The sequence below is a fragment of the Urocampus carinirostris genome, chromosome 14 (genome assembly GCF_059441175.1).
Source record: "Urocampus carinirostris isolate Australia breed hairy pipefish chromosome 14, RoL_Ucar_1.0, whole genome shotgun sequence".
Classification (NCBI taxonomy): domain Eukaryota; kingdom Metazoa; phylum Chordata; class Actinopteri; order Syngnathiformes; family Syngnathidae; genus Urocampus; species Urocampus carinirostris.
The window spans coordinates 33,172,246-33,181,728 of NC_142362.1; the positions used below are offsets into that span (position 1 = coordinate 33,172,246).

Sequence of the window (9,483 nt, forward strand, 5' to 3'; positions counted from 1 at the left end):
GTACAAAGGTGCAAGTCACTTAATTGTCTGTGCCTTAACCCAGAAAAATAAGATGTTGATTGTTGGTCCAGCTCATTGCCGTGACCTGTTCTCAAATGCTGCTCTGAACCTTGACAAATGTATCATCACACAGACTACTCGGTCAAAAATCTAGGCGCCATACTTGATCCTAATCTGTCGTTTCAGATACATCTGAAAAATATAACTATATGAGATTTTATCCACCTTCATAATATTGCGAAGATTCGCCCGATGCTGTCGAAATCAGAAGATGAGATTATAATTTCTTTAGAATTACAGCAATGTGTTGATTTCTCTTTGGTCTCCTGATGTCTAGTATCAACATTTTGCAGCAAGACTTTCACTTAGGACAATAGTTTTATCATAGCACTCGAATTTTCGAACTTGTACTCGATTCCTGTCCGTTTAAGATATGACTTTAAGGTTCTGTTAAATACATACAAAAGTTTGCAAGGACTTTCCCCATTTTATGTGTCTGATTTCTGTTTTCCCCCTATGTTCCCAGTTGGAACCTACACCTGGAAAATGCTTGTCTACTTGTGACACCAAGATCCAAAAAGAAATCTGCAGGCTCGAAAGCATTCTCCATTCAGGCCGTAGTGCTGTGGAATGCCCGCCACTCTGTGATAGACCAGCAACTTCAGTGGAAGTGTTTAAATCTAGGCTTAAAACACACTTCTATAGCTTCTGATTGATGCCGACCTTATACTTTTCTGTCAGGCTGTTGGTGGAGGGAGGGTCAAGGACGAACCGGGATGAGTCAGTGAACCAGCATCTGGACCTGAAGCATGTGTCTGTATTGAGGAGCTGACTGAAATGGGAAACGGCTTCGTCTTGGACTTCTTGAACAATTTTAGATATTACGTATGTTTATTTTTGTTTGACTAAGTTTTGTGTAATGGTTACCTAATGCAACAACTTGTGCGGCCCCTTTTCGAAGTTATTTTTTTTTCCTCATGCTGAAGTTTTTGAGTTTTTCCTTGCTCGCATGCAGGTTTCGAATCAGGGGTATAATGTGCTTTTTGCAGTCCCTTAAGACATTTTGTGAATGAAGGCTATACAAATAAAGGTGAATTGAATTGATTTTTATATAATCTCTAGTTCTGAGCACACCACTCTCCTTTTTACACGATTATCACCTTTATAAATCAATGTTTTAATAACACACAAGGTGGCAAAACCCTACTTGCAAGGTTTTCTTCGGGATGGTTTAAAAAGTAAGGACAGAAATTAAAGCCTTCATCTTACTGAAAAATGAAAGATTTGTTGAAAAGACTCCACCTCTTTGAATAGGATTTAATCACTGCAGGGGCTGGCCCTGCATAATATAAGTTCAGCAAATGAGGCATTAAAGTCTTCAAAACTTCCACCACTAAAACAAAAAGAGATGGAGAAAACACCGAACACTTTTCTTCTAAGTGATGGTTCGTAGATTTCATTGCCTCCTATTACCTGTGGACCACTCACTATGCAGTTCACTTAATGTGGACAGGCTTCACATATCTCTATTCACTATTAAAATCCATCAAATAGCTTTGCCAAAGTGCTGAGAAAATAATGCTATTAGCATTTATTACATATGGTATTAAAATATATATATTGAACTGTCACCTAAAATAACTTATTAAAACATATGAATGTAGTACATTACATTGAAAAAAACATAAACACATGGAATTGAAAACAAAAAGTCATTAGCATGTCATTAACCTTGTTAGTAAAACAAGTATTAATATTTATTCAGTGTTAAAGTTCTTTCTCGTTTGAGTTGACTCTTTTTTGTAATATCGATTTTAAAATTGAAGAATTTTCATATTATATTGTGAATATTATAATTACATTTAGTATGTAACGTGGGCAGCACGGCGGCGTAGTGGTTAGCGCGTGTGTGGCACAGTTCTGAGGTCATGAGATCAAACCTCCTCTGTGAAGTTTGCATGTTCTCCCCGTGCTTGCGTGGGTTTCCTCCGGGCACTCCGGTTTCCTCCCACATTCCAAAAACATAGCATGTCGGGTTAATTGGCCTGTCCGAATTGTCCCTAGGTGTGAATGAGCAAATTAAGGGTTGTATGTCTCCGTGTGCCCTGCGACTGGCTGTCAACCAGTTCGGGGTGTCCCCTGCCCACTGCCCGAGGACAGCTGAGATGGGCTCCAGCACCCCCGCGACCCTACTAAGGATAAGCGGTGCAGATAATGAATGAATGAATCAATGAATGAATGTAACGTATTACCGTGATGCGGACATGCCGATTGAAGCACATAATTCTATTGCTTCATGACAGACAGTGATAGGTCTACAAAATTCAGCAGCACGTATGCTTACGGGGGCTACGGGGGTTGGGGTGATACATTACACAAATTTTAAAATTGCTGCATTGGCTCCCTGTGCGTTTCAGGATCAGTTTTAAGCTAATTTTACTAGTATTTAAATGTATTAACGGGCAATGGCCATCCTTTCTGTCTGATTTGCTTTTATTATATCAGCCTTTGTGGTCCCTGAGGTCTTCTGTTTGTTGACTGGACCAAAACCCATGGTGAAGCAGCATTCAATGACTTAAGGCCTCACCTATGGAACGTTCTGCCGGAGGACATCAGGTCTGCTTGATATTCTTATTTTGAGGCTCAAGACTTTTTAACATGACTTTTTAACTGATTATTTTTAGTATGTTCAACTTGTTTAACTCATCATCTTTTACTACATCATACTTTACCTTTAGTTCACATTTTTATGTTTTTTTCTGCAGTTTTTTTTTATTTATATTTTTATATTTCCTCAGTTTGGAGGCCTATTCTGGTAGTGTGTGGTTCAATTGCTTAACTCCTGAGGCCATCTGCTGCCACTCCTATCAGTGTGAATAACCCTGCATCCCTTTCCTCACATGGTTAATATGTGTCATGTCATAGTCACAATTGATTTTTATTATTGTTGATATTGTATCTATTTTATTTTAACCATTGTGTGTGTCTGCATAACATGTTTGGGGTTGTTAGGAGAGATAAAAGAGGGGATTTTATTGTCTTACTGTACACTGAGTGCTTTTGTACAGCACTTTGGATTGCAATTTCTTGCCTTAAAGGTGTTTTACAAATATTTTTGATTTCATAAGTAACACCAGGGATTCTGATTTGGCCTACAATTTAGCCCCCAAAAAAGATAATTATTGATGGAGGATTGCCTATCTACTGATGCTTTTATCCAAAAGGAATACAGTAGTGCAAACACTTAATTTATTAGTTAAGGTAAGACAATAAAACGTTTTTTTTTCTATGCTAGAGTTTACATAATGTTGTCTTGCTCTGCTAATTTCATCACGTATAAGATGCAGGTTCATGTGTTTGTCAATAGTACTGTGCTTCTCTAGGCACAAACCTCACCGCATGTCACTGCTAACAGCTAGCATATACACCCACCTTCTGTTCCTGCGCATGTTTACGAGATGCTTACTTCACCTTATGGCTACATACGACCAATCCAGGCTCAGCCTTGAATCATTCCCAGCAGAATTACTGCAGAATGCTAAAGTGCATTGCAAAAATGGTGCCTCCCCCCAGTAACATTTTGACATTTTTCCATATTCCAGGCTTTAAACTCATAGATAAAAAATTCAAAATCATTTCTAAGAATCTATAACATGAGAAACACAATTTTGAGAAGAAATTCAACATATTGAACATTTTATACTGTGCTAACAAATAAAAACATTGAGAATAATCCTTGCAAAACTATTGGCATGCTTTGATTTAACAATCTTGTTTTGTTACAATCACATCATCAAGTCTTTTTTGCTATAACTCTCTACGTTTTGAAATAAAATGGACAGAAATATATGCCCAGTCTTCCTTGCAAAAAATCTCAAGTTCCTGAAGGTTAGATTGTGATCTTTTGTGCACAGTACAGCATTTTTCAGAATTTTCCACAAAGAATGAGGCCTGGACTTCGGCTTGGCCATTCTAACACATTTATAGTGTTAGTTTTAAACAATCCCGTGGTAGATTTTGCTTTATGTTTATGGTTGTTGTCCTTTTCGAAGGTGAACTTGCGCCCTATTCTCAGGTCTCTTGCAAAACTCCAACAGATCTCCTGCCAGAATCACCCTGTATTTGGCTCCATCCATTTTCCCATGAACTCTAACAATCTTCTCAGTTCTCTCTTAAAAAAGTGGCCCCAGAGAATGATCCAGCACCCTCCATCTTTGACAGAGGGAATGGGGTTTTCAGGGTAGGTGCAGTGCAAATATAACGCTGCATTCAGCCCAAAAAGTTCAATTTTAGTCTCATCAGACCAGAGCACCTCGTTCCACATGTTATTGGTGTGTTCCATGTGGCTTGTAAACACCAAAAAGCCTTTTTTATGGTGTTCTATCAGAAAAGGCTTTCTTCTTGCTACTCCTCCTGAAAGAGCAGAATTATGCCGAGTAAATATAATCGTCGTGTTATGCACAGATTGTCTCACCTCGGCTATCTATGTCTGCAGTTCATCCAATGTGATCATGGGCCTCTTGGTTTTCTTTGATAATTTTCTCCATGTTTGGGCCAAAAGTTAAGCTGGACGACCAGGTCTTGGTAAGTTTGCAATAGTTTTATATTTCGATATCTTTGCGGGAGATGTGTAAATGTTGCAAAATCTTCTTGCTTTGAACTGTTCACAACTAAATCCCAGACCTTCCTGGTGTGTTCTTTGGTCTTCAAAATGCTGTCATTTCTTTATTGTCTCCTTTTACGAACCTCTGAGCTTATCACCGAGTAAGTGCATTTAAGTTTATCAGGGAACTTCTGGAGTGTGCTGGCTAAGCTGAGAGTCCAGAGGCCAATACTTTCGCAACACCGACTTTTCAGTTTTTTCGTTGTAAAAATAAAATAAAATGTTGGAATAATTTGGGTCCATTTCATGATTGTGTCTCACTTATTGTTGATTCTTAGATTATATTTGCAGTTTTTTAGCTTTTAGTTAAAAGCCTGAAAAGTGTCAATATGACAAAAAGTTCTTGGGGGAGCAATACCTTTGCTCGGCCCTGTATGTAGGCATGCATGTACACACCGTTCCTCCACCTCAGTAACTGAGGTGCATTCATTGCCTGGCTTTCATGAGACCTACAGGTGATTATGAATGTTGTTTATGATGTAGGATTGGTCACAAAAAGCCACCACAAATCTCTCCTGGTTAACAAAGAAATTCATGAATCACACCACAATCTCTCTGCTGTAGAGCCCATATGCCAACCTTTACCCTGTTTAAAAATGCATGGCAGAAACTGAAGTTAAATGTGGTTAAAACCAGAACCAATACTCATTTTTTTTTCAAACATCTTCTTTATATTTATTTTATTTTCTAGATATTTTTGGTGCTATGTTGCTACAATTTCTGTAAACCTTAAAGGGACAGTGTACCTAATTTGCTGCCTTCTATTTGTAAAACATAGTTTACAAATACAACGTTATTTTATGTATGTATCTATGTATTATAATTTGTAAAAATGGCGGTAACTGCTGTAGTGTTCTAAGTATTTTTAATATGAAGTAGGATTTATGGTCATTTCTGTTGCAATTGTAGGGGTAGGATTAATACTTGTAGTATTTGTAGTCATGCTCGTATCACTTAAAGCTGGGGTGTGAAAACTCACTTGAGCTCGGGGGTATAAAAAAACACTCTCACAGTGGCCAGACTGGTGGATTAAAGAGAAATAAAAAAGTTAGAGGTAGAAAAGGGGAGAGAGAGAGAGAGAGAGAGAGAGAAAAAGAGAAAGAAAGAAAGAGGGAGTAATGAATAGAGAAATGAAGTGAGAGAAAGAGAGAGAGAGAGAAACAAATGGAGAAAGATAGAGATAGCAAGAGAGAGAAATTTATAGAAAAAAAGAAACTGAGAGAGAGAAACAGAGGGTGAGAGAGAAAAACAGAGGGAGAAAAAAGAAAGAAAACAGGAAACTAGAAAGATGAGAAGAAAGAAAGAAAGAAAGAAAGAAAGAAAGACAGAAAGACATGCGCACACACACACACACGCACACGCACACACACACACACACACACACACACACACACACACACACATACACTTGGGTGCCCATCTCTCTTTCATTCAATGGCTGTTAACAAGCCTCATGGAGGTTTTCCCCTCAACTGTTGGCGAAAACAAACTCTTCCATGTCCTTGCACCCACATGTACAGCTGCTGTTAGCCCCCACAGACATTAGGGCATGGGGTCCCCAAACCTTTTCCTGTGGGTCCACATACATTTTACCTTCTCTGATAAAAGGCGGGGGTCAGTTTGTAACCGAAAAACTGTGACGATTAGAGGAGTGCTTAAATGTGAAAAAAAAACCTAAGCGACACAACCAAATAACCCTTTCGGATTCTTCCCAGAACAAGTCGGAAAATAAATAATAACCCTATTTATAAAATTAAAAAATAACCAAATACCACTTCACAGATAAAAAAAAGTCAGTGAAACATAAACTTTTCAGTGTGCTGTGCACAGTGTTAACAGGTCCCAATTCAAATTATATGTCAGAGTCCCTGTACTACCACTGGTATAGATGACTTGCAGAAATAGTATCTCATTATCACACTTTTTTTCACACATGGTACCAGATAAGAATGTTAATTCCGTTGTATCTGTAACTGTGAATAGAATAGAACTTATTGTCATTGTAACATGTGAAATACATTACAAATTTAACACTCCTCTCTGGTACCGTGACTAAGGATAGTGTGATAATGAGATAAAAATTCCTTTTCAAATGTCATCTATATCTACATGCACTACACTGATACTGGTGTTGTTGGGATTGATATGATCCAAGAAAATTCAGGAGAGAGTAGAAGGATATTGATCAAATACTAATACATTTTGCTTGGGAATCACATAATCAATGAATAATTAATTTCCTGCTTTTGAGTTACTTTAAAATCACAATAAAAAATAGCCTAAAAAGAGTTTATTTTTAATTCAATAATCACACTGCAAACTTTAAGAGTAGAAAAAATGTATAAATATTTGCTTAACCATTTTCAAAACAGAAGTCAAGAGAGTGAAACTCCAAACAAGCAGCAATGTATCAAAAATACAAATAAAACAAGGTCAACATGATGACTACAGTACCTTGAATTTCACAATATTTTGCAAACAAAGTCAACATGGCAACAATAAACACAAGCTTTACAAACTTTTAACAGTGTAGAAAATAAAATAATATCAACTGTTTCAGAACAAAGGTCAACAGAGTCAAAAAGCAGCAATGTGCTAAAAATACAAATACTATACTGTACAACAATGTCAACAAGACAAAAAAAATACCGTATTTTCCGGACTATATAGGGCTATGTAGGTGCCCTATATAGTCCGGAAAATATGGTATACAGAAATGCATAACTCCAACAAAATTCTTCTGCATACGGTGAACATTTATAAAATGATCGATTCATTTTAGTTGTGTAAACAGATTCTCCTAAAATGTATGTTTTATTTTACTTTTAGCACTGCTCTCCTGGGACTCGCGACCAAATAGGAAGCATGAAAGGTAAGAAGAGGAGTGGAGAGTGATTTCATGTTTTTTCCCTGGTTGTTGTTTTTTTGTTAGTTTAGCCTGAAAAGAAGGAAAAGCCCTCCTCCAAATACAGTCCAGATGCCAACCCAAACCCCAAAATATGAATAAAAAAAAGAGTTTATTTGTAATTGGGGAATGAGCTGACTAAGGCTACGATCTTGACTTTGAGTCAGGATATGGCGGCAGAGCAGCAAAATTTCAAGTTAGGGACACTACCTTTAACAACTTCCAATAATTAAACTAGTAATAACATGGTAAAAACATAATAATAACATGATAAGTTGTTCTTTTATAAATGTACATCGAAGTGTGTGCCTATTAGAGAGAAAAAGAAGCTCTAAGCTTGAAAAAGGTTGAAGACCCCTGCTCTATCTGCCCTTTTATGTTTTTCGAGGTACTGTTGCTTTTCTGTTTGTTTTCTCAGTTTCCATTTTTATTTTTATTTGTTGTTGTCCGTGTATTGGTTTTGTTTGTTTCTTTATGTTTTATTGTCAATTTGGATTCTGTATTATCATTGTACAATAGCTTCACGTTTGTATCCCTGGTGTCCAAAAAAACAATTTTACAAAATGCTCCCCATTATTGTAAAAAGCGCTCGAAACTAATGCGGAGGCGGGCCGTATCTGGCCCGTGGGCCATTATTTGGGGACCACCGCCTCCGGGGCAAGAAATACAAGAGACACTGACGCGCCGACAGCGCAACATCAACTCAGCCTAATCGCAAACGTGCACGCGCGTGCACACTTATGATGACAGCGTGGAGGTGACGATCCAGCCTGGCTCCTCCCATCACGGCGGAGAAGGAGGAGCCAGCCCTCTGGCGCGCGCGCCCGTGGTTGTGCGCGCTGTCCAAGGTGCTAGTTAACATTCCGGTGGTGATCACACGCACGCACGCTGCTGAATAACGCTCCATTTATCAGGACAAACCCCTGCAGCCCTGCCACCGTGCATAAAACCCCCCCACCCTTGCACACCGCATCCCAATAACACTGATAACAGTATAGAAGTCAAAATATAGCGCTTGGACTCCACAATATCATGGCACTGAATTCAAAAAGACCTACTAACCTGCGTCGGGTGCTTCTGGAAATGTGAATGTGCGTGCGCGACGTGTCCGGTACAATTTGGAGACTCCTGGTGCTGATGCTGCCGATGCCGCTTCGTCGTCCCCAATGAGTGCAAACCTGCTCCGCATTAACACCAAAAAAATGATAAAGAACAAAAAGAAAAAGACCCCCTCAAAAAAGCACTGCAATCCTCGCCAACTGTAATCCATGCAAAATAATTGAAGTGCAGCTTCTCCAATGGGATGTGAGAGGCCCAGGACGGACGATCAATCTCCCCCTTCTTTCTCTCCCTTCCTGGCTGACTCCCCCCTCCCCATCCCTCTCTCCTATTCCTTCTCTCTCTCTCTCCCTCTCTCCCTTTCTCTATGGTGCTTCCTCCTAAACACGATTGGACAGTGATGCAGCGCGCAGCCACACTTCCAATGATGCTCACCTATGAAGGCTAGGAGCGCGTGCGTGCCGTTACACATATGCACGACACTTATTGGGCGCACTTGTGGTGCGCGACAAAAGATACGAAGAAAGTAGAGTTTCATGAAAAGAGAGCTGCTGGTCGCTTTTACTTGATGCCAAGGTGCACAGTGACCTCTTCAGGAGCAAGATAGGAGAGGCTGCCACCTTTGTGCGTGCGTTCGTGCAGAAGAAGAATCAAAACTGAAATGCATTTGAGATTCTCCTAAAAGTCTTTAATGCAGGGCTCTCAAAATCAATTGAGTCGGGGGCTGCTGAAGCTACGATCTGGGTGAGGTGGGGGCAAATGTTGTTTTCCACAAAAACTGCGCTGAAAAATACATTCTGCTGTTCTTCAAGGGACAGTGGTTTATATTTGTACACTAGATGTCGCTGTAATGCAT

The 9,483-nt window shown here is 39.2% G+C and overlaps 1 protein-coding gene across 1 annotated transcript in view; it reads right to left on the bottom strand.

Annotated features, from left to right (window-relative positions):
- Positions 1-8,898, bottom strand: part of LOC148353209 (neuroligin-4, X-linked-like) — an 85,042-nt gene extending 76,144 nt beyond the window's left edge. The window contains exon 1 of the mRNA XM_088352200.1: positions 8,631-8,898. The gene's annotated coding sequence lies outside the window, so the exon portion shown is untranslated. The remainder of the gene's footprint in view (positions 1-8,630) is intronic.
- Between the last annotated feature and the right edge of the window lie 585 nt (positions 8,899-9,483).